The sequence below is a fragment of the Lepidochelys olivacea genome (genome assembly GCF_965140295.1).
Source record: "Lepidochelys olivacea isolate rLepOli2 genome assembly, chromosome: 3".
In the NCBI taxonomy this organism is placed as follows: domain Eukaryota; kingdom Metazoa; phylum Chordata; order Testudines; family Cheloniidae; genus Lepidochelys; species Lepidochelys olivacea.
The window spans coordinates 100,508,105-100,533,658 of record NC_140413.1 but is presented as its reverse complement, the minus strand read 5'-3'; the positions used below and the strand labels follow the sequence as shown (position 1 = coordinate 100,533,658).

General features: G+C 41.8%; 1 protein-coding gene and 1 long non-coding RNA gene across 14 annotated transcripts in view; one reads left to right on the top strand and one right to left on the bottom strand.

The window, feature by feature from the left end:
- The window catches only part of EPB41L2 (erythrocyte membrane protein band 4.1 like 2), a 289,024-nt gene extending 284,536 nt beyond the window's left edge, over positions 1–4,488 (top strand). For all 13 annotated transcript variants that reach the window (XM_084624357.1, XM_084624353.1, XM_084624364.1 and 10 more), the window contains one exon: positions 3,269–4,488. The gene's annotated coding sequence lies outside the window, so the exon portion shown is untranslated. The remainder of the gene's footprint in view (positions 1–3,268) is intronic.
- Positions 4,489–8,307: 3,819 nt separating this feature from the next.
- On the bottom strand, positions 8,308–16,674 carry LOC311518633. Its single transcript, XR_014711057.1, has 2 exons — positions 16,463–16,674; positions 8,308–9,944 (listed from the first exon to the last, which is right to left on the bottom strand). It is a non-coding gene; the product is annotated as an uncharacterized lncRNA (long non-coding RNA).
- Positions 16,675–25,554: the final 8,880 nt, after the last annotated feature.

Sequence of the window (25,554 nt, the reverse complement as noted above, 5' to 3'; positions counted from 1 at the left end):
CCCAGAGTGCACCACTCTGAATACCACTGCAAGTGTCGCAAGTATGAACACACTATTGCGCCGGCAGCTGACTGTGTGAAAACACAACAGCGGTTTCCCTTCAGCACACTCTGAGCGGTGCTGTAACTCTGCCAGTATAGAGATACCCTCAGATGTTTACTTGTCTGTCAACTTTTCCCATTCTGACTAGCAGAAACGGTAGCTAGTTTCGACCTTGCTTTGAAAGCCTATCTTCAAATTAATCCTTAACTATGTGATGTTTTATTTCATTAATTCAGGGTAGCTGAATGCACATAATATGGTTGTAATTAGCTTAATCACATTCAAATCCAGGGCAGCAATATAACTAATGTAAATCCAAAATAACTTCAGAAGAGGTACTCTTGATTCACCTAAGTGTGTCAGATACAAAATTTAGTCTTGCATCTCAGTAGCCTACTCCCCTTATCAACTGTGGTAATGGGAAAGTGATGGAAAACATGGCCCCACTCACATTTGTCTGTATGTGTATATGTAGTTAGTCTTCGAAAAGAATCTACCATTTTATGATCTTTTATTAATGGGGAATCAACTTCTGTTGTAAAAAGTTTGCTCTAATAACCAGGAAGAGCCACACTGGTGCAAAGGTGCTCACTGTTCATATTTGTAAGGGCAGACAGTACATTTGTAGTGTCCATTCATTTCCTAATGTATAGAGATGTCACAAAAGCCACCAATATACTTGGCAGTTTCAGCAGAAATGCTAGAATGAGGACTGAGTTGAACGTGCTATCTGATCAATTCTGTGTCAGGGTTGAGACACCATAGCAGATTGGGGTGCAGGAAGCTTGCCACACTGGCTGATCTAATAGGACTGTGATTTTTACTGCTGTTAATTTGATATCTTTCGGTAGCTCTAAATTCAGTTCAGAGGAAAAGCTATTGATTGGGCTGGTCAAACAGTAACAGAACAGATCTAAAAATTGGTATCAGTTTGTGTTTACATTTATTTCCCTTAGCAGTTAAAGGAAGCCAGTGAGCCGTATTATATTTCTTTTGCATGAAAGAATGCTAGTTTGAGTTGCGGTGGCATTTCTTTGTTGTAGGAATACAGTTTTAATTATCTGGATTTTAACCATATCCTGTCCCCTTTTCTAACAGTTAAGCATAAGAAATATTACCTCTTTCAGTTCGAAAGGATATTGCTTTTTATGTTCTTTCTTAAGCCTCTGGGTGGAAACTGTTACAGACTTGCTGTGAGTAGAAATGTATAGCTAAATCTGAGTAGAACAGTGGTTCTCAACCTATTTACCATTGTGGGCTGCATGTGCAACTTTGTGTGTTATGTGAGCTTCATCCACACAATATATATACTATCTCTATGGCCCTGAAGATGTCGCATAGGCCACAGCTGTGTGCAAACAGGCCAGGGGTTGAGAACCACTAGAGTAGAAGGACAAGAGGTGGCAGGTGTTAGACCACCTACATTGCACAAACACTGAATTCAAAAGGTGAGGTATTCCCCAAGTAATCTGATCCACATGGAAACTACGGTTTTCTAGCCCCTTGCCAAGTTTATCGAGTGATTTTATTATTGTTTGTTTTATGTTGTCTGTGTAGATGTAAAGGTCTTTGGGGCAAGGACTGCAACTTTTGATGTGTTCAAACAGTTTTTAGCAAGTGTTGGGTGTTACCAAAATCCGAGCAATATACCTTGCCAATGAATGACCCAGCATAAGAAGAAAAAGTAACAGTTTTCCTTGTGAGATTCTCCTGGGTATGCGTTGTGGAAAGAGGAAATTATCTTGACGTGAGGGGGCTGCGCTGTGATTCCACTGAAAGGAAGTGAAGTGGTGACCAGCTGTGAAATTGATTTTCATTGAGAAGAGAAAGTAGTAAAATCTTTTGTCAAAGTTCAGCATAAAGGAAGAGAAAATCCTGCAAGCAAATCAGCAGAGTCCTTTGTGCCTATTAAGATCACTATGAATTTTGGAAAGGGGTGACATACATTGTGCATGTATAAAACTGTCACTGGTAGTTACAAAGTAGTGTTTTGCAACGTTTCAGAGGGTGCTTGCATGCTACAGAATGAGTTCAGCAATTCCATCATAGCTGTTGCTCTGAAAGGATTATATGGGAGTCGGATGGGACCAATGTGAAGGAGTTCTAAATAAGTCATCTTCCCAGCTTTCATTTTTACATATTTCCATGCATAGATTTTAAGGCTAGAAGGGACTATTAGATCATTTATTCTGACTTCCTATATATCACTGGCCATTTATTTTCACCTAGTTACCACTCTACGATCCCAGTAACTTGTGTTTAACTAAAGCATACCTTGCAGAAAGGCATCCAGTCTTGATTATTTGTACCTAGACCAGTCAAGGCTCTGTCCTGGCTATGATTGGAGAAGAATTATACTCTTGCATTTGCTGATAGAGATGCAAAACACCACACCTGGATAACTAGAACTTATTCATTGAAAACATAAATTTGTCTAGTAAATTGTAGAATAAAAATTTCAGCAGACTTTTAAAAGCACTATTAAATGTCACAAAGAGAGAAAATACTATGAGCTGCAACAGACTGAGGTCCAGTCTATGCTTACCGGTAGATCGGTGCTGCTGCAATTGATGTAGCGGGTGTTGATTAAGCAGGTCTAGTGAAGACCTGCTAAATTGATCGCAGAGCGCTCTTCGGTCAACTCCAGTAATCTATCAGTCCCAGAAGAGTAAGGGAAGTCAATGGGAGAGCATCTCCCATCAAGGCAGCGCAGTGTAGACACCGCAGTAAGTAAATCTAAGCTATGTCAACTCAGCAAAGTAGCGGAACTTAGGTTGACTTTCCGCAGTAGTATAGACAGGCCCTGAGAGACAAACTATTAAACCTCAAGGGAATTGGTGGAGGGATTTGCAGGAAACAGCAAGTGTAGTGCAGCAAGATATGACCACACACTAAACAATTTATCCCATGATTGGGGAGGAGGGCGCTCTTGTATCACTCATGAAGTTTTGCTGAAATGAAAGATCTGCATGGGAAAACAACCTCTGGACTCTCCTACCCTCTGTTTGCCAGAAGCTGGGAATGGGCAACAGGGGATGGATGACTTGATGATTACCTGTTCTGTTCATTCCCTCTGAAGCACATCGCACTGGCCAGTGTCAGAAGACAAGATACTGGGCTGGATGGATCTTTGGTCTGACCCAGTATGGCCGTTCTTATAGGTGATACTGTATTTTAAGACTGTCTTCTTCATGAATATTTACATAAACTTACTTTCTTTTTTTAGAGGGGGAAAAAAAACCCACCCACTTCATGACCACGAAGAACTTTGACCATTCCAGGTTGGTGACACCACCACTACTGCATTGAATTCACCAGGTCTAGCAACAGTGACCAGACACTCAAGGTTGAAATGCCAACGCCAAACACTACCTTAACTACCCTGGTCTATATAGTTCCCTTACATCTTTCTTGTTTATTTTTATTACCACTTCTTAACATTCTTAACTTTTTTGAGGTTTTAGGGGGGTTGATTTATTTGCACAACTACCTGCCATTTTTATAAATGATTCTTGATCATATGCGAGTGAACAAAAAGTATTCTGATAGCACTGTTCACTGGAATAGGTGAAGTTGTGCAGAAAGGAGAATCTTTGACGGATTTAGAAGTAGTTTTTTCCAAATATTTCAACTCAAGTCTGTTACTGGAGTAATTTACAGATTTTTCTCAGCTTATTCAGGTTTATCAGATAACATAAAAATAGGGAGGGAGGTTGGTAAAAACAAAACATTTCATACAATTTGAAAAAAAAAATGAGAATTTTGCTTTGACTGGATGGATTTTTTTTTTCTAACACCTTATAACTCTTTCTATTCTGAGGGTGGTCTCCTTTCTGTGGGGCACAGGTGCTGGTAGTCTATAGAAGAGCAAGAGTTATAAATGGGTTTCTTCTGACTGAGCACTGTGTTTTAGATACCTTTGCACTGCAGTGCCAATGCTCAGCTCTTTCACAGACATTTTGCTGTCTACAACATTCCAGATAAGGAAGGATGGAAAAAAATGCTTTCTCCCCTTCCAATAAAAGGTGACCCAGGCAGCTTAAAAATTAGTGCTTTTTTCTTAACATTTCCAGACTTCAGCACTTCCCTATCACGTACGTGTGTAGAATGCTTGCTTTCTATTAAACCTCATTGTCTACATGTTAGAACTGACGTTTCTGATGTTGAGCAGGTGTGTTTCAGATAGTTTAATGATCAATACAGGTTTTTAGGATACTAAGGGAAAGGTGTGGGTCCATTCTTGTAGGTAATAAAAAAGCAACGCCATTTGTTGAGGCTGCCACTGGGGAAAACCTATATAGAAACCTGTTAACTATGTCAATTTCTTTGCTGTTGACACTGTGTATAGTTAAGATGCCAAATTAGATTTATAGCAGCTTGAAGTTGTATTAAGTGATATTTTGCTTTCTGTAATACTGTTATAAAATAAAGTTTGTTTATTCTCTACATGTCATTTTTCTTATTTTTGTTATAAAATGCACAGTATTTGTGGCACTTAGTTGGACATACAAACACTTGGAAGATGCTGGCTGTTTTAAAGTGAGCAAACCAACTGGGAAATATCTGGAACTCTTGAGACCTTATTAGGTATAAAAAATAGGGAGCCTTCAAAAGTAATTAGTTGGAGGCTTCATTGCTGTCTGACTTGAGACCATATTACTCAATATTCCAGCTTTTCTTCCTTCTATTACAGTGCCAGTGACTTTCATGTCTTTAACTGGCACCTCTCTGATGTGTTGGGGTTTAAACCCAGACCAGTAAGCAGTTGTATCACTGCCTGCCCTGCAACTTTGGGTGCCTTAAATGCTGTGCTGCTGTCGCTTACAGCCCTGACACCAACAGCCAGCAGACAAGTATGCAGGTCATACCCTTGCTTCACCTGCCCAGTTACTTTTTGGAAAGTGACCCCCACACCATCCCATTCCCAAATTTCCCCTAAATCACCTGTCAATGTGACAGTCTGCTGAGGTTCCCAGAATAGTGAGCTACTGTTACCCCTCTCAGCCACAACAAATGAGAATTTTGCTACTGCTAAGCTGTGTGACAACTCCCTGACACGCCAGCTTGTTTATCTTTCCAGCAAACTCTTCAGGACTCTGCCAGTCCAAACCTTGCTTTGGTTCCCCAGAGATGAGTCCTGGAACATTCACAGAAGTGAAGTTCATTGTTCCTTTAAAAAGACAATACACTGCAGCTCATTAATTTAATTTGGGTTTGACAAAGACAGGCTTCAAAATTTTGGTCAATCCATCACGTTTTCACCTCAAGTTGTCTGTGAAAATTCTTATCACTGCTAAGTATTTATATTACTAGAGTTCCGACAATGTGGCAACACTAAAAGAACAAAATAAGTAGGGAGGGAGAGTTTGAAGGGTCTTGGAATATGACAAAAAGCTTGTACTTTGATATGATTAAGGGTGTGGCCCCTATCCTTGCACTATGCCCCTCCCCCCTCAACAGTAACCTTGGCTCAAAGCAGTGGAACAAAACAATGCCCTGATGTGCACCTAGGATGTAGTATTCCCCATGTGGACTCATGGCCAACTAGTGTCCCACCCATCTCCAGTGGGACCACAGCATTTCCACTGCTTTTGGGGCTCATTGTTGGTAGAGAATATGGTGGTGGGGGAATGAGGCAGGATCAGTCCTTACCTATTACAAGCTGGATAATGTAAGTCACCAATAACTGGTACGTTAACTTATATTTTAACATCAAACAATATAAAGCACTTAAGTGTTTTTAATTACTTGTCACAATATGCTGAAAACTGGCAAACTATCTAATATCTCCCTTTCCTGCAAAGATAATGGAGATACTCTGTCACTTAAATAATAGAAAAGACTTTTCATTAACTGCAGCCCAGGATGGAATAGAAGAAATGAGCATAATAAACTGGAAAGGCTTGTCAGCCAAGAAGCAGCAAGGTGAGCTGAAAAGTGGGTCAAAATGGAGAGGTTTGCATTTAAGGGAAGTCTTTGAGGATTTTACGTGCAAACAATAAGTTGGAAGAGGGGTTTTTCTGAAGCACCTGTGGTTTTTCACTAGATTTGTGAGGTTTGCATGATAAAAGATCCCAAAATGTGGAACTCGTAACACCCCCACTCCAAAAACTGTTTCAGCACCACTGCCACAGCCCCAGGGCTGGAAGAGCTCTTGCTCCCACCACAGCCCCAGAGCTTTTCCAGTCTTGGGGCTTCAGCGAGGGGAAGCGGGGAGGAAGCAGCAGGGGGCAGGGCCTCAGAGGGAAGAGATGGAGTGGGGGTGGAATGGGGTGGGGCCATGGGTGTGGTCATAGGTGGAAGGGGCAGAACGGGGAAGGGGCTCCAAGCTCCAGCCGGGGCAGAGAGCTCTGCTGTGCTCCCAGATGAGGCTGAGAGCTCAACCACAACTGGGGCCGAGCTCTCAGCTCCCCTATGGCCCCGACTGAGCTTTCAGCCCCCCCCCCCCCGGCCAGGGCCGCGGGGGGCTGGGAGCAGTAAGTGGGGGTGGGGCCTCTGCCAGAAGAGGCGAGGCAGGGGACTAGCCTACCCAAGGGGAAGCTTCACCCTCTGCCCATGGTCCCAGAGCCCGAGCTCCAGCCCAAGCCCAAATAATTAAACAGCCACCCAACCCCGCGAGCCTGAATCAGCTGGAAAGGGCCAGCCATGAGCATCAATTTGCAATGTAATCATCCCCTAAGATAAGTTCCAAGCCCATTCAGTTGCCAGAGAAATCTGTAGCTCCATCACTGCCTCCTCTGTCTCTCATTCTAACTTAAATTCTTCAGGAGTTTCAAGATGCTCTGTCTGGACTTAATAAAAACATGCCAGACGTGCCTTGTCAACATGCTGCCTTCATAAGGATCAGTATAATTCTTTACCACTAATTTTATACAGGATATACGTTTGTTCATCAAGGTAACAGCTAGATTTCGACTTGGAAGAATTAGATTCTTCTTGATAAACAGTCAATAAACATCGATTTCACTGTGCACATGGACGGCCCAAGTAAGACCGAGCTAGGCCAAGTAAGAAAAACGTTGCTTGAAAACTTTAACTAGAGTTTGATTTAAGGGTATTTACTTTGTATGTTTTGACATGCGATGTTGACAGTTTGATTTTTAATGGTGATAAAAACTGTTTTTGAAATGGGTGTCTACTGACATGAAATAATTATTGTCTCACCTGCCTCCTCTGAGTCTGACCTCTCCTCCTCCCCTTGGTGGGATGGTGGAAATGGGGCCAGTAGGAGATTGCGCTGTAGGGCAAAGTATGGTGGTGAGCTTTGTTCTCTGGGATGCTATGGTAGCCAGGAAGGCTTACAGGGATTCATTCCAAAACACCCAGGCTAATGGAGCTCTGGCTGGGTGGACCAGGCTTGTCAGCCTGGGTAATTGGCCTAAGAGACCATTACTCTGAAAATAAAGCTGCAGCCAGCAAGTCCTTCAATTGTGTTGGTTTACCTTGCTACTGGAAATGGTCTTGTTGACCAAGAGAGTGTGCAAGTTGGTGCTCATCCACTTTAAACAAATTCTCATGCACCCTTCAACATTCTAATTTGGTCTGTGGAGTTGTGTGAAGACTCGTTAGTACAAACTATGATTGTCCATGTTGTCCTCAAATTCAAGGGGACCAGAATCACCATTACTCTCTGATCAGCCCTGTTGTCTGATCTCCCCACAATAATTTCCCACAACTTTGAAAATTTAAATAAATAAAAATTGGGGGGGGGGGGAATGCTTAAAAGCTGTGATTTTGTGCAATTGTGAAAATTATTTAAATTGGTAATAAAAAAAGAGGGCGGGTAACCTTAAAAATAAACATCAATATTATCCGTTGAAGTCGTATATAAAAAAATTAATTCCTCCAAGCCTAGCTATAGCTAATGAAAGCTCACTTAGCTTTTGCAAATCTTACCCTTCGTATCTATCAGCATTGGTCTAACCCTGCTCCCACTGAGCCAATAGTCCTGCCCTAAATGGTTACATGTTAATACTAAGCATGACCTATGGAAATACTGGTGCTTCACTGAAAATCTGCAATATCTACTGGAGGTTACTGGGGTGAGGAGGATGTACATTTTCAGGATTTTTTTCACAGCCTCTATCACCATGCAAAATATTTAAGGTGTATTAAACAGGCATCAGAGAATTCCATTATTTAACCATATGATGTGTTTACCAGAAACACATAACCAGAAATGTGTTTACAAATATTTATGCGATGTGCAGATGGGGGCCAATTTATCTTGTACACAATATGAGAACCATTTAACATAACTCTGTGTTAACCAGTAAAATTATTTTATTAACTGAATGAAGAAATTGCATATTAAATTGGTAGAGTTTACAAAAAAGTAACATGAAGTTTGGATTCTCTACAGTTACACAAAGATTGTTTGACATTCAATGGATCTAGTCCACATTCTACTGAGACTATAAAAGTAAATAGCCTGTTCTGAAATAAAGCTGGATAAACTTCTTGCATTTTATCAGGTTTACAAGACATTAGAAAATGTATCAATATATGTAGTCGCCACTCGTAATATTCCACTTTTGAGGCTTGATCTGAATAGTGATATAATTCTTGCTTCAGTCCCAATTTAAATTCCCAAACAAAAAAAACCCTTTATTTAATATTAGTTATGGTTATTTTCAATACAAAGTTAAGAATTAAAAGGTTACAAAGTCGAACGTGCCCAAGTTAGGAAATGCCAGTATGAACATTGCCTATGCAGCCTTAATTCAGCCCCCGTCTGCATATGCACTATGATACAACTGTGTGCAAATGTAAAATAATGCCATTTGTCATGAATTTGAAGCAAGAGGAATGAGATTAAATTCTAATACCAAGAAGACTTTGCGCATGGTAAAGTTGAGTGCTATTTGGCTTCTTGTTGCTTTCTTCTAATAATGGCCACTGGTACATTCTTGTAAGGTGATCTGTTTCAGACACATGGCAATGAAGCCATATTTATAATTTGTTTCCAACTAATGAAAAAACATGGAGAAAGAATTTCACAACATTATTACACCTGTTAGTTTAAAAAATCATTCCCTTATTTAAGTATTATAAGAGGAGTTCTGTGTGTTTCCAAACTAAAATAACTCAGACCCTTTAAAAATATATTTGTTGCTTCTTTCCATGGTTTGGTATTTGGTTTGGTGGCAGATGTACCAACTTGAATACTCTGCCTCACAAACAGAATATAATACAGTATGAACTGGAGGTGAGTTTAATAAAATATGAAATAGGAAAAATAAATGAAGAAATCCTTTTTTTTCCTTCCATCACTTTTGTCTTTCACTTTTCAAGTTTTTCTGTAGTTTCTCATCAGTTCAGAGAGCATGCTTTTGTCAATATTTATGTTTAAAAAAAAATTTAATTCATGTTAACCTGCTGTTCGTACACCTGTGACTCAGCAAGACTGCTGCTGATTCATAGACCTACGTAGTCTTCTGCTGTCACATGAAGACTCCTAGAGCTATTTCGACTTTATATAAGCACTTAAGGAATAGTGAGCAATGAGGTTTTTTCCCAAATGCCTGGTCTCAGAAACCAGCCGATAAAGTACATTGCATTAAGTCACAGGTGCTGACGAGTTCAGGAAAGTGTTGCTTACTAGGTATCATATAGAGATAGCAAAACTGTTACAAGGCCTTTTAAGATGGTTTCATTTGTACAGTCCTGCACTAACTTCCCACCATTTTGTTTCCCCCATGACTTTTATAATACAGCAGGTTATTTTTAAACCTCCTGAGTTGCTTGCTAGTGTCGAACTTGTTTTCTGAGGCGAACGTCCGTTAAACGTCATTATGTTCTTTTGGTTAATCTCTTTCTTTCAGATCTCAGTTTCTGGTACCGGATGTGGAAGTTCAGGATGGCATCTGTGGGATCATTGCCCATGGCCAATTCCTCATTAACTGAAAAGCAGAAACAGTCGTGTTAATTAGCAGCTCTGAACTTGTTACACAGAAAAGGTAACAGTAGGGTAAGCTTATCAACATTGTTGGAGGAACCTCTTCTGGGCATTAGAAGGTAGTTAAGACTACATGCCCATTGAAGGCCTGATACAAAACTTAATGAAGTAAAAGGAAAGTCTCCTATTTACTTTACTGGGCTTTAGATCAGTCTCTGAGTCCTTGGCCAGTTGTGCTAATGGTGATATTTTATTTTGTGTTTTGATAGTACCTAGGGGCCCCAATCACTGGCCAGAGCCCTATTATGCTAGGTGCTGTATAAGCACAGAACAAAAAGACAGTCCCTTCCCCATGGAGCCTACAATCCAGTCTAAGGGAAGATCCAATAGAGGGCTACAGCTGACAAACAGGGAGAACAAAGTAACAATGAGACAAAACTGATTAGCATAAAAAACTGGTCACAGCGCACAAGCTGCCTAACCATTGCTGAGTTTTCTGAGGCCTCGCACAAAGGAGACCTTAAAGGGGGAATTAGAAGGAGGACAATGAGGCCTTCTTGTGCTTGAAGGGCAGTGTGGAAGAAAGTGCAAGACAGTGTTCGAAAATTGAATAAGTAGACACTGGTTTTGGTATCGTGGATGGTGTTTTCAAAGGGGTCTCAACGAATGAGGCACCCGGCTCCTCCTGAATGCCTGAGGCCCTGTCACTGGTTGGACTGGTCCTTCAAAAGAGTTGTGCTTAGTTCTGCCTGTGCCTACTTATCCAGCCCCCAAGTGATGGACTTGTGCTGGTGGCTGGATCATCAAGCTCACACAATGATAGCCTGGAGGTAGGGCCTTCTATAAGTGGAAGCCTATTCAGAAGTACCTGTTGGGAGCAGGAAGGCTCTCTTGCCGTAAGCCAGGGGTACATAGTCCTTCGGAGTCTCTCTGTGAAGAGCTGAGAAGGAGAGTCTAGGAGTGCTGGTAAACCCAGAGCTGGAACCCTGATATGAATGTAATTGATAAGCCATGAGGAAAAGGGATTGACTGGATTTGAGAAGCCCTGTGAAGGGGTTATTAGAGAGCTGAGCAAGGGGCTGTGAGAAAGATTTAGAGACAGGCCTAGATTAGAAGTGGCCAGCAAAGTGAAGCACTGGGTCTGAGTTGGTGGAACTTCTCTGATTACTACTGAGTCCCTGGACTGGAACCCCAGGCACGGGAAAGCCCTACAAGGCCACTGAAAAGTGCAGTATGAAAACCCCCTGACACGAGAGGCAGAAGGCCTCTTGAGCCTGGAGTCAGGCTGAAGATTCAGTATGAGGTTGATGGAAGTTTTGAGGTTTTTTGGACTTCTTGTTTTTTCCCAGAGGGAGAGGAGTAGTCTTTATGATTTGGTAAGAGAACTAAATAATTTGAAGAGTTGAGAATTGGCTTGCATGCAGGAAATGGAGGTGTCTAGCGCCTGGAGATGGGAAACCGAGGCACAGAGAACTGGGTGCCAAAATGCGGTAAGGTGATCTGGTAACAGGCCCTTTTGAAAATGGCACCATATACATGTGTCTGCTTGAAACTGAACTGAATTTTTCACCTAACATTTGATGGCCCCGTGGTTTTTAGTCACAACAATCTTTCTTGGATTTGAATTTGCAATATATAATAAAAGGTTCTAGATCCCTTTGGCGAACTCCTCTGCCAATTAGTCCACTGATTAGTCTTGTGTGGCTCTGAGTGACGTTAGGAAGCATCAGTTGCCTTAACAAAATCCAAACATAAAGGTGAACAAAATCCTAAACTTTAATAGTACATTTAAACATCTGGTTCTACATAAAGACATTCATAGATGTGATCATCCCAAAGCACTCTCAGAGTAATGATACTGGTACCGTAACGACTGGCTAGGGCAGCAAGAACAAGTCTGCCTTCAGCAACCAGTCACACAGCCTTGAACATCACGTCTTTCTCCCCCCTCCTCCCCCCAAGAGAAAAAATGTTACTTAAAAAAACACAATGGCATGGACTCAGCCTAGGAGGGGTTGTGATCATCCTGCCCTTCCCATATTGATAAATGGGAGGGGCAATCCTGGCTACATCCCAGCTACATGTCAAAGGAGGGTGTCCCAGTATGGAAAAAGGTATTGTGCTATTGGAAACCGCTGCACTAGGTTTACCTTAATAGTATTTCATCACTGCTAAGGTATATTTAATACACAGGCAGTCCTTGAGATGGCTCTTTACTAAAAGAGAGAGCCTTTGTTTGTATTTCAAGAAAAGTCTAATGTAAATGTTCACTTTCACAATAATTGGACTTCATTGGCCATCTCCTGTTCTCCCATTACATCAGCTCTCTGTGGTAATATTGGGTGTTTCTAATAGCACCTCAACACTTCAGCTTCCTCATGTTTTGATAGATACTGTATAGTGTCATGTTTTGGTACCACAGTGTGTGTTTGGTTTTCTGTGTGTATATAGGTTATCGGTAGCTATAAATTATTCTTAGTCAGAGAGAGGCAAAGACCAACCTGATTTTAAGCAAGGAGACTGGGCTTCACTGGTATGGTCAATGTCTGAAAAGTGCATGTTGAACAAGGGGCTGCTTGAGTAAGTGTTTTAGCAACTTGGCAGGTAACACAGTTCGTGCATTTACACAGACACACACACACACACACATATAACACTTGTTAAGGCCGAAAGTTCAGAAACCTGGAGATGTTAAGCAAATGGTATATGTCCCTATTTTGCATCTTTGAATATGTCTCACCTTATTTACATACTGACTACAACAAACATCCTGATTACCAGAACTTAAGCCTGAAACACTGCTACAGCATGGAACAAGCTTTGGAAACAGAGGAATTGCTGTGCCCCGGTGGGCTCTGGCATCTACTTGGACTGGCATCCAGATAACTCAGGAGACTCTACCCTGGCTGCTCCTCGTCCTGGACTGGTCGGGGAATTGTAGCTGAGTTGGTGGCCCCTGCTGCTGACTGGGAAATCTGGCTGCTTCCTGCTGGGGATGTTCTGGCTGGGTTGATAGGGCTAAATCCATAAAGGGACTCAGGGTTGCAGCGCTCAACATTGCGGTAGCTAGTCACTCAGTGGACTCCACAAACCCTGAGTGAGGTGCCTAGGCTTCCTGTACAATGCCTGGGGCAAGACAGGCGCCTGCGAATGGGATCCACAAAAGCCAGCATACTTAGTGGGCAGGTGCGTAAGTTAGCCAAGAGCAGATGCTGAGGATAGGGTGCGTCCTAAGCCCTGCCCCTGTCAGGGAGTTAGTGCCCGAGTCCAGGATAGAGAGAGGTGCCTATATCTGCCTGGGATCTACAGCTGTGAATCCTCTGCTGGAGTCTGGCATTGAAACCGTTCCTTGCAAGTAAGGTGGTAGCACTTCAGCTTAACTCCACACAAAAGGGCCGGGGGGAGGAGGGAGGGAAATGACATTTAGCTTATAACATTTAGCCTAGTGGTTAGGGGACTCACATGTGAGACCCTGGTTCAATTCTCCCGTCTACCTGATATAAAGCAGGGATTTGAACTGGGAGTCTCCCTGCTCTCATGGGAGTGCCTTAACAACGGAGCTATGGGATATTCTGACATGGCTCACTTTCAATGTCTCCTGTTAAAGCAGTTCTACTGTGTATGAAATACTTAAACAATTAAGTGTTAGTTGGTCCAGAGAGACCATAAGAATGACTCTCTAGCCCAGTAGTTAGAGATCCACCTGAGAGGTAAGAAACCCTAGTTCAAATCCCTTCTCCACATCAGGCAGAGGGAGGAGTTGAATCAGGGTCTCTCACATCTTGGATGAGTAGCTGGACCCCTGGCCTGAAGTTTATAAGGGAGGCCACCATCTCACTCCCTCCCAGCCATGTTGTGAGGAGTTAGGCATGCTCAAAGCCCCACAGGTGAGAGAGGTGGTGGCTCACCTCGTCTGAGCATCTAGCTGGTGCTTAGGGGTGAGTTAGGCATTGAGCTGCTGGGAGAGGTCAGGATTGAGGCAACTATGCACATGCCCAGCCAGCAAGACAAAGGCACCTAGGGCAGTTCAGTAGCAAAAATCTAGACTCGGGGACTTTGGGCACCAGTGCAGTAGGGTGGCAGTTGAGCAAAGATTTTGAGGATCTCCGTGGCAACCAAAATGTTGGACTTAGGAGCCTATCATGGCAGTTAGGCATCTAAGCCCTTTTGTGGTTCTAGCCCAGGGTCTCTAGTGGGGTGCCCAGCTCTGGCAGTTGGTGCCTCTTGCTCCCTGGAAGGGGCGGCGAGGATATGAGGCTCCAGTTGCAGCACCCCAGTTACAGCACTCAGAGCCTTGTGGTCAGGGGTGCTGGCCATGTCACTCTGAGTCTATGGCCATAGGTGGGTTGGGCGGTGGCGGGTACTATGCTCTGAGCTGCAGCTCTGTGGTTGTTGACACGGAGTGCCCTAGAGGATGCTAATTGTACTGAGTCTGCGTCGAATGCCCTATCCTGAGAGGTGAGGCCTAGTGTATCATCACATCTCTCCATGTGAGGACTAGGTTTAAGCTCCTCTAGAGGAGTGGTGCTGAAAGCAGCTAAAGTGAGGAGCCGCCTGGCCTGACAGCCTCATGAGGAGGTCTGAGAAGGACTGTGCCACAGCAGACAAACTAGCTTTTCTTTGAGCCCTAATTCATTCAGATACACAGAATTGACAGCACTTCTGATGGTGCCACCTGGCATCTCCCATGCAGTCGAAGGCAGCTGATATCAGTTACATCAAAACTCAATTAATTAAAAAAAAAAACCCCATTCTAGGCAGAAGAGATGGCATCAGATACAGTTACTCCGTAGTGATGATTTTAGCGCTTTGTCAAGAAGATTTGATCTGTTTAATGTGGAGTTGTGCATGTGCTAATGGGATTAATGTGTTCAAAACAAACTGCACAGTGCTAGTAACTGTCTGGATAATTCCTCTAGTGTCCTTCTATGCACCGAGTCAATGAGCGCTGCCTGTGGTAGGTTTGTCTGATGTTCACTGGCACTTCTAAGACTGTGTGTGGAGCGGGTTCCTAATCTGGCATTGCTATTTTGACTGCTTCAGGGTTTCTCTTTCAGTTGTACTTAGCCACCCTTTACAATTAACACATCCTCCTGATCAGATTCAAGGTGCTCTCTCATTCTGCCTCAAATAATGAACACAGACTTTTCAAGTACAGCAGTAGCTGAATTCTAACATGCCTTATACAGCCTAATCGAACAAGGAAGAACCAAAGCAAAACAGTTGGTCAGTTTTGATAGCAGCAGCAAAAGTGTTATTGGACAATTTTGGTGAGTAAGTGTTGGCATACATTGTGCCCAAAAAACAGCATCCTATAGAGTCTAGACACTGGAATCCAATGGAATCTGTGGTCTCTGAGAACTCCCTGTGAAGCAACCAAGGAGTTTACTCTTTTCTGTTTGCTAAGGGCCTGATCCAAAGCCCACAGAAATCAAGGAGTTTCTGTCCATTGGCCTGAATGTGCTTTGGATCAGGCCCGAACAGCTTTGGCTTGAGCCTGGCAGTTTGAAGTGCAAGCAGCACTGCACTAGTCTGCCACTACGGCTCAGTCGTGACCTGCAGCCTTGATCTGAGCTGAGAAGGAATGCAGCGCAGGTCTCCTTGTATGGATAATTTGTCAGAATGACACACGAGAGGGTGGGAGGTCCCTTTTTAAAATGTTTATCATTCAAGCTTTTACTACAACAGTCCTGCTGTCCCGTGGCCTTTCTTGCACAAGGGCCATTTGATTGTTCTAGCACTCGGGAGCCTCATTTACAATATGTGGATATACGCACATTTGTGGGCGCACTCTCACGCACAGTCTTTGGTATCTGAGTTAGGGGTTAAAAAAAATCTGAATGTAGATCTCTAATTGATTTATGGACCAGCTAAAGCTGTGACACCCAGATGAGGAGCTTGACCAATGCACTCAGTAAAAAGGGCAGGTACCCTCCTCTTAATTTTATTTCAGGAGTGCAGACATTCAACTTAATGAGCAAATAGACATAAGACTCAATCACTATTAACCTCACACTGAAGCTTGAGCAGCAAAGGTGCAGAGGAACCTGATTTGTAGTTTAGCCGCACTATATTTTCTCCTGTATGGTTACTTCTAATACAAATGAGTGTAGTTCTTTCCTGCTTCTGTTCACGCAGTCAGTAAAACTGTGGGGCTTAAACGTAGTTTCAGTCCAAGTCCTGAACTGTGGCTATAAGCCATCTTCTGGTTGGAGAAACAGTTTAAATGTGGCACAACAGCTTCAAAAGGCTTGGCAAGTTTTGCTTTTTACATAAGAATGGCCATACCGGGTCAGACCAAAGGTCCATCTAGCCCAGTATTTTGTCTTCCAACAGTGGCCAACGCCAGCTGCCCTAGAGGGAATGAACAGAGCAGGAAAGCATCAAGTGATCCATCCCCTGCCACCCGTTCCCAGCTTCCGCTATTCACTGAAGGTTAGTTGTTTAGTATATGCAAAATGTATTTGATTATACAAGGAGGTTTGTCTATCCACCCCATGTCATCCCCGGGGTCTCACTCACCCTCTATCAGCTTGATCCTGAAGTAGGCAATGAGCAACAATAGGAGCAAAACCACCGGCAGGAAGATCCCAGTGAAGATAATCCAGGCAGGCAGCTCCTTTGCAAATGCTGACAGCGTATAACCCATGGCCAGTCTCATTGGCAACATTCTTGCTGAAAGAGAATGTTTTTCCCCCCTCTCCCCACACATATACGCTTTCTGCCCTTTGCTCCGAGCATTATTGCTTTGTTTGGACTTTGCTCTGTTTGTTCAGGCCTGAGATTTCTAATAGGATTGTAACGGGGTTACAAAGTTCCTGAAGTGCACATTGGCATGACACAATCCGCCTTGTGACTGGAAGGTTTGGATTTGTTGTTGTTCGCTTGCATTTTTAGCAGTTTTCTTTGCCAGCCAGCTTTTTGCAGGAAAATTGATATGTTTTTGAACACTTAGCATTTTTACTCAGTATTATTTATTTATTATTTGTATTACACTAGCACCTAAAGGCCCTAACCAAGATTGTTGTGTTAGGCACTACACACACACACACACACAACGACAATCCCTGCCCCAAAGAGCTTGCCGTCTAAATAGACAAGACAGACCAAAGATGGGAGAAAGGGAATATTATTTTCCTCATTTTACAGATGAGGAATTGAGGCCCAGAGAGATTAAGGGCCAGTTTTTCAACAGGGCTCAGAACCCACAATTGGGCCCAGACTTTCCAAAGAGCTCAGCTCCCATTTAAGCAATCAAATAAGTGGCTAGATTTCAACAGCTCAGCATGCAGTGTGCTGAGCTCTTTGGAAAATCTGGCCCCAGGTCACACCGGAAGTCTGTGGCAGAATGTAAATAGAACACTGATCCTGAGTCAAGTCCAGCGCTTTAAGCAAAGACCTTCATTCTGTATGTCTCTAGAGACTTTCCCCAAACTTTCCACAGTACTAGAAATAATTTAAAGGTGTTAGACTGACAGACTTGGCAACTCTTAAGTTGTCTTAATACCCACAGGATGGGTGTGAGGCTTCTCAGGGGTACCCAGGTTTGTGAGGCACCTCGCTACCATCTGCCTTTAGCATGAAGTAGCTTTGTCTGCGCCTGCTGTGGGTCAGCTCCCTGTCTCTAGCAGTCACTGGCAACACCAGCACTCCTATCCAGGCCCTGCTCTCTCTCTACAGTTCATGATAGGCACACTCCAACCCCCAAACCTTCTGAGAGTCTCCCTGGAGTGTGCCGCCCCTGTTCCAGTGGACACTTGCAATATTCACAGATCAGTACACCCCGGCTTACCAGTTATACCTCAGATCAATGCCCAGCTTCACACACCACAGCACTTAGACAAGTAAAAGTTTAACACAATATAGAGATTCTAATAATAGCAAGTAGAAATATTGGCAACAAGTGGTTACATATAAAAACATAACACACATCCTAGAACCTAGACATACTTAACTAGACGCTTCATGTCTTATAGAACAAAAGCTCACCCAAAAAACAGCAGTTACTGAAGTTAAACATTTTAATATCAGTGGGTCCAGATAACTTGCATCCAAGAGTTTTAAAAGAGCTGGATGAGACTCTCACTGGACCATTAATGTTGATTTTCAATAAGTCTTGAAAATATCAGGAAAATTCCATGAATTGGAAGAAAGCTAATGTGCCAATATTTTAAAAAAGGAAAATAGGTAATTATAGGCCTATCTAGCATTGATCTCAGGCAAGATAATGAAGCAGCAGATAGAGGAATTGATTAATAAAGAACAAGAGGAGGGTAATTAATTATAATTAATGGCAATCAACATAGGTTAATGGAAAATAGATCCTCTCAAACTAACTTGGTATCTTTTTTTGATGAGATTGCAAATTTGGTAGATAAAGGTAATAGTGTTGATGTAATAGACTTCAGTAAAGTGTTTTACTTCATACTCCACAACATTTTGATTAAAAAGCTAGAACAATATAAAATTAGCATAGCACACATTAAATGGATAAAAAGCTGGCTAACTGGTAGGTCTCAATGAAAAACAGGAAAATCATTATCGAGTTTTTGTTTGTAGGGGATCCTGCAGGGATTGGTTCTTGGCCCTAGACTATTTAATATTTTTATCATTGACTTGGAAGAAAACATAAAATCATCATTGATAAAATTTGCAGATGACATAAAAATTTGGGAAATAATGACAAGGACAGGTTACTGACACAGCAATCTGAATTGCTTGGTACGCTGGGTTCAAGCAAATAATATGCATTTTAATACGGTTAAATGTAAATATATATACCCCCTTCTAGTCCATCAGGGGCACTCGCTGAAAGGTTTGCAGCTCCCACCCATCATCTCTTCTGGACAGAGACCCGTTTCCCCACTCCCTTCTGACCAGGGGTTTTAAGACTGCATAGTTCTCTGCTTATGCTGTGATATTCCCAGCAAGCCAGACTGCCTAAACAGGCTAATATGTGCTTTACTTTCTCTCCAGTGGCTATGAACAGTATAATGGCCTGCAGTTATAAGTTACCACACAGCTCTTTATAAACAAGCATATTTATTCTTAAGGTGACAGCATTACAATGAAAATGTATTAAAAACAATAAAATAACGTACAAACATGCTAAGAATCTTACCAGACTCCAACCTTGGGCTCTGGTAGGTGTCAGTCATTCAAAACCCACAACTGGGTTTTCCCCTTGGTTACAAGTTCATAGCTGGCTAAGATTCACAACCAGAACCCCAGCTTGGCAGTTCAGCCATTTCTTTACACAGCTCAGGCCTTTGGGCTCAAGTTTCTGGGAACAGGTAATTAGTAGCCTGATCCACTGCTCAGGATATAGCTTCAAAAGGCTGGGTTTTTGCATACTCAGTTGTGGGGAATTTGCATTAACCTCTCCCTAGGTATTCCCCAGGAAATGCACTTCAAATTTAATTGTCCAAAAGTCCATTCTTGTCTGACACATTTTCAATTCAGTCCTTGAACTCCCAGGTCTCCCAGCACATCCTCCCTCCTAGAGAGATAACATACTATCCACAATAATACATAAACTTTGCATGTAATGCAATGGACCCAAATATACTTAAGCATAATTCAATAAGGTCTTCGGAGGATATGCAGGAAATAGCCTGCCAGTGCTGACAGGGTCAATTCAATCAGGGTGGATGTAGTCCACTCCCAATAATTGATGAGGAGATCTCTATTCCAGGAGAGGGAAAGTTGCTTTTGTAGTGAGCCAGCCAGTCCCCATTCAAGCCCAAATTAATGATATTAAATTTGCAAATGAATTTTCGTTCTGCAGTTTCTCTTTGAAGTCTGTTTCTGAAGTTTTTTTTGTTGAAGGATGGCCACTGTTATAGAATGTCCAGGAAGATTGAAGTGTTCTCCTACTGGCTTTTGTATGTTACCGTTCCTGATGTCTGATTTGTGTCCATTTATTCTTTTACATAGAGACTGTCCAGTTTGGCCAATGTATATGGCAGAGGGGCATACTAAAATGATATATGCCATCATCTGCCAGCAATGGGCTTGAATAGGGACTAGGAGTGGCTGGCTCACTACAAAAGCAACTTTCCCACTCCGGGAATTGACACCTCCTCATCAATTATTGGGAATGGACTACATCCACCCTGATTTAATTGGCCCTGTCAACACTGGTTCTCCACTTGTGAGGTCACTCTCTTCTCTTCATGTGTCAGTATAATGCCTGCATCTGTAATTTTCAGTCCATTCATCTGAAGAAGTGGGTTTTTTACCCACGAAAGCTTATGCCCAAATAAATCTGTTAGTCTTTAAGGTGCCACCGGACTCCTTGTTGTTTATAACAGTGAGAGAGAGTAACCGTTAGAACACTTTACCAAGGGTCGTGATGGATTCTCCATCACTGGCAATTTTAAAATCAAGAATGGAGGTTTTTCTGAAAGATCTGCTATAGGAATTTATTTTGGAGAAGTTCTATGGCCTGTGTTATACTGGAGGTTAGAGGAGATGATCATAACATGCATCTACATACAAAACAATAACTTAGACTTTTTGGTTTGATTTGTTCATGTATTTGAGCAAAGATGAGAAATTATGTTCAGAAGAGGATAACATATATCTTTACCTTTCCTAGTCACACTTCATAATTTTAGGGATAGACAGTTGATGGATTATAGAACAGGTACTTGTTGACTGGTTGGTTTCTGACTGGAAAGGAATTAAGAAAATTCTCCATCCTCCACACTGGTATGATCTGGTTGTCAAATGAAAAGTGAAACGTTTGGAAGACAAGTTGCTGTCAATATTGTTGAAAATTATCCTGTCAGTTCCATCTGTTTGTCTAAACAGCAATTACTCTATCTGTAAAATCAACAACCCTGCTTCAAAAATTGTAGTGATCTCAGATCAATTGTTTGGGATGCATGGCTGTCTTTACAATATGGGTGACAAAGGGAACAGGTACCCTGTCAGAGCAATGACATTTTGTTTTTCAGAAAGCACTGTTACAGCTCTCACGCAAGTAAATCTAAAGTATCATACTTGTATAATCAGTTTTAAAATGTGCAATGTGATTACACTTTTTTAGTTTTTATGTTTCTGTGTTTTCCTGAGCAGGGGTTCATAAGAGCCAGAAGAAAATCAGATAAACTGATCTACATCTAGTAGAAATTAAGAGGAATACCTAATGCCCTGAATGATCTGTAGAACTTGATAGTAACTTGGGAAAGAAGTTGATATGCCTGTTTTGATGCCACTGTTTGTAAAAAGACTGAACAAGAAGTCCTTTTGGTTGCCATCTAACTAGTGTTACCAATATTGACATTTGATGGTATAGCTTTGAAAGAGGCAGGAAATAGTGCAGGTCAAAACTCACAATTTCCATTTTGCAGGCAATTCCAATGTTTTAAACCCCCCCGCCCTTCTGTCCAGCATCAGAACAAAGGCAACATTTTAAAATTTCCTGTCAAATAAAATTTTAAAAAAGTTTTGGAACTATCAAAACAAGTTTATTGAAGCAGAGTAAACAAGAGAGTTATTCCAGGTGTTTGAGAGCATTTTGAATAGTAATCAAAACATAACAGTCTATTAATATGACATGCCCAAGTGTGAGTCAGACAAATGACAGCTGAACTGACAGTCTGGATTGCTCTTCCTCAGAGCAAATACTGAAGAAAATCTGCTATGAGATTGGGACTGAGCTACTTTAATTTGGTATACTTGTTAAAATCGATTTTACTGAAATTATAGTGGAAAGGGGAGGCTTGCTCAGGAGCTTGGTAATGACAGAGCCTTACAGCTCTAGGTCATTGGCTCAAATTTGGCAGTGGCCAAAATTAATAATCTCTCAGCTTCTAGGGAGTTATGTGATATGAATTTGGTGTCCAAATTCTGATGGACAAGTGATCAATGTCACAGCTGGCCCTAATGATGTCAGTCACAGCAATGAGACCAAGGACTGAATAAGCATTAAGACTGAACTATTATTTGCTCCTGAACATGGGATGAGATCCTGGTCCCACTGAAATGAAGGAAGCAAATGGGACCAAGATTTCACCTACAGTTCTCAATTGAGGCATATCGGCACTCTGGTGTGGCTAAACTGGGTCTATCATTGAGGATGCACCTCTTTGTGTGGATGGACAAAGGACCTGAGTCTCCTAGACTGTCAAGCTAGTACATGTCCAGAACACTGCATAATTTTATTAAAACTGAAGTTTAAGTTTGGACACTAAAAATGTTATTCCTACTGATGGCCGCCCATGTCTTTCTACTGGAACACAATAACCTTGGCATTTTTATTCATAGATTAAGGCCAGAAGGGACCATTAAATCATCTAGTTTGATCTCCTGTATATCATAGTCCATTAAAGTTCATTCAGTTATTCTTGTATTGAGCCCAGTAGTTTGTGTTAGGCTAAACCATATCTTCCAGAAAGACATCCAATCTTGACTTGACATCAAGAGATGGAGAGTCCACCACTTCCCTTATAGTTTGTTCCAGTGATTAATTACCCTCACTGTCAAAAATGTGTGTCTAATTTGAATTTGTCTGGCTTCAGCTTCCAGCCATTGGTTCTTGTTATGAGTTTCTCCACAAGATTAGAAAGCCCTTTATTTAGTACCTGGCATTTCTCACTGTAGAGGCACTTATACGCTGTAATCAAGTCATTGCTCAATTTTTTTTAGTAAACTAAACAGATTAAGCTCTTCGAGTCCTTCACTGTAAGGCATTTTCTCCAGCCCTTGAGTAATTTTTGTGGCTGTTTTCTGCACTTTTCCAATTATTCAACATCCTTTTAAAAATGTGGGTGCCAGAACTGTATGCAGTATTTTAGTATCAGTTTCACCAATGTCATATACAGAGGTAAAATCTACCTCCCTGCTCACAGCTCCTCTGTTTATACATCCAAGGATCTCATTATCCCCTATGCCACAGTGTCACACTGGGAGCTTGTGTTGAGTTGTTTATCAGCTATGGCCCCTAAATCCTTTTCAGAGTGACAGTATTCTAGGATACAATCCTTCCTCCCCCCCCCAACACACCCCATTCTGTAGGTATAGCCTGTATTCTTTGTTCCCAAATTTATGACCTTGCATTTAACTGTATTAAAACACTGTTTGTTTGAATGGTCCCAGCTTAACTAGTGATCCAGGTTCTAAAAAAAGGACTAGATAAGTTCACGGAGGATAGGTTTATCAATGGCTATTAGCTAGGATGGGCAGGGATGCAACACGATGCTCTGAAGTGTCCATAGCCTCTATTTGCCAGAAGCTGGGAATGGGTGATAGGGGATGGATCACTTAGCAATTGCCTGTTCTGTTCATTCCCTCTGAAGTGTTTGGAATTGGCCACTGTGGGAAGACAGAATACTGGGCTATATAGATCAATGGTCTGATCCAGTATGGCCGTTCTTATGTGACCTGACCTGCAAAACCCCAGCTATTTCAGTGCTGGCCCTTATCTGCACAGAGGCAGCTAACTGTAGCAAACTGTGTGCTGTTTGCTGTATTGGACAAATGTTCACTACTGCCCCTTTTGACTGAGCAGCTAATCGAAGTTTATGTGGGTGTTCCAGTTGGGAGTAGAAATTCGTGGTAATCAGTTATTTCTTTTATGCAGTTTTGTTTATGTACGAAGTCCTGTGTTTCTGAACACAGACGGAATCGAATAGCAGGAAACAACTCATTTTGTTCACAGCACCAAGCACTCTCTTCAGCCTGCACCCAAACCCCTCTCCCCACGTTTCTTCCCCGGTCAGCCACCGTGCTTTCAGTTGCTCCCTTGTCTGTCTGTCTCTCTCTCTCTCTTTTTTGTATGTTCTCAGTTTCTTTGTGTTCTGCCTCCTCATCTCTCTAGCCAAAACAATACTCAGCAAAAGTTTCTGGGCAGGTTCACACACTCCCTTTGTCTAAGGTGACGTTTATGCTTACAGTTATGTTAACTGACGGGTGAGTTCACACCCATCAACCTCAATCCCATAACAAGGTTTCACGCAGTTCATAAGAGTATTACAAATCACGGTGCCTCATAGGCCATGGGAGTACCTTTTAAAATCTATTTACAATACAAGCCATTTAAAAAGTACAAATCATTATTGGCCTTACTTTCAAAAGTGACTGGTGATTTTGGGGTGCCTCACTTTTTGGGTGTTCAACTTAACACCTTTAAAGGGGCCTGACTTTCATAGAGTGGGGGCTCATCACTTCTGAAAAATCAGCTATTAAGGCATCTCAATCACTAGTCACTTAAAAATAGACCATTGTTTGTGCAGTACCCAAAGCGTGCAAGGCATTTTAGATAGCTTTTACCTGAGAAGTAACTATCCAATTGAAAAAGTCCAAAAGCAAGTGAATTGAGCGGCAGCCTGACTGCAGCATCTTCTGTAAGAACCTTTGTTAATAAATTAGATGCAGTCTGATATCCCCTTTGTAAATAATTTTTCTTTTAAGCAGCCAGGCATCAGGGAAGGAAGTTGGTAGTTAGTGAGATCTAGAAAGCAGCCAGACATTAAACCTTTTTGTTTCTGCCTTAAGTGACAACACAAGCTAAAGAGAACTACATTAGGGTTGAAAATACCAGTGTTTAATCCTGACTGCATAAGCAATCGGGATCTGGTTTAAGTTTAAATTAATCATGTTGAGGCATAATGTAGTTAAAATTAAGATATCATTTACAATAAAATAAGGTAATTTCCATCAGAAGTAATTATATATCAATATTCAAGGGTCTATGTTCATGCATGATTGTGCTCAGTCTATAACTGCAACTTCTGGTACAGTATTTGCAAGAAAATAATAAACAGTTGTTTATGCGAGAAGAGGCACTTAGCTCATCTGTTGATGTTAACACAGGCCACAGTGAGTTTAACACATTTTGTCAGTTATCCAGGACAGGTTTAATATGACATGAAATAAAATAGCAACAGCACACATCATTCCCTGCCACTCATTCTTAGTGAATGATGATTAATTTGCTATCGTCTCAACCTCAGTGCTGTAGTTCCACACAGTAATGAGTTACAGCCATCTGCCAGTTCAGTATTATCCTTCTCTCTTATCCTGAAAGGACTGAGAAATGCAGACCTTCATGCCCTGCTTGATATGATAACCTATCCAAAAAAATAATAATCCCACTCCTGTGCTTTTCTCTGATAACTTGGAATTTATTAATGCTAAGGTATTCTAGATTCTTTCTGTGACCAAGATTCAGCATGTAGGGCCATGGTTGAATGATGCGTGCAGTGTAAGGCTTTTTATCAATTCAAGTGTTAAAGCAAATGCAATCAAAATTTAATTAAAATAGAACACATTAGTAAGCAGTCAGAAACCTGTTGATAAGCAGCAAGTTCTCTGCTATGGGTTTCTTGGTGCATGACAGCCTCGGATACATGTGTGATTGTGGCACAATGGAGGTACAACTCCAAAGGTCACAGTTTGGGGCGGAGGGGGAGACTCGGATAAGAAAAGATTTCTATTTGAAAAAGCAATGCTACAAGGTGGGTCACTTACAGCGTGGTTTCTCAACGTTTTGAGGTTGGTGACCCCTTATTTGAAATGAAAATGAAAAATTTTCACAACCCTTTCGGGGTTAATTAAAAGTATAGTAACAATTATTAATAAAAGTGACAATGATAGCCCTATTTAAT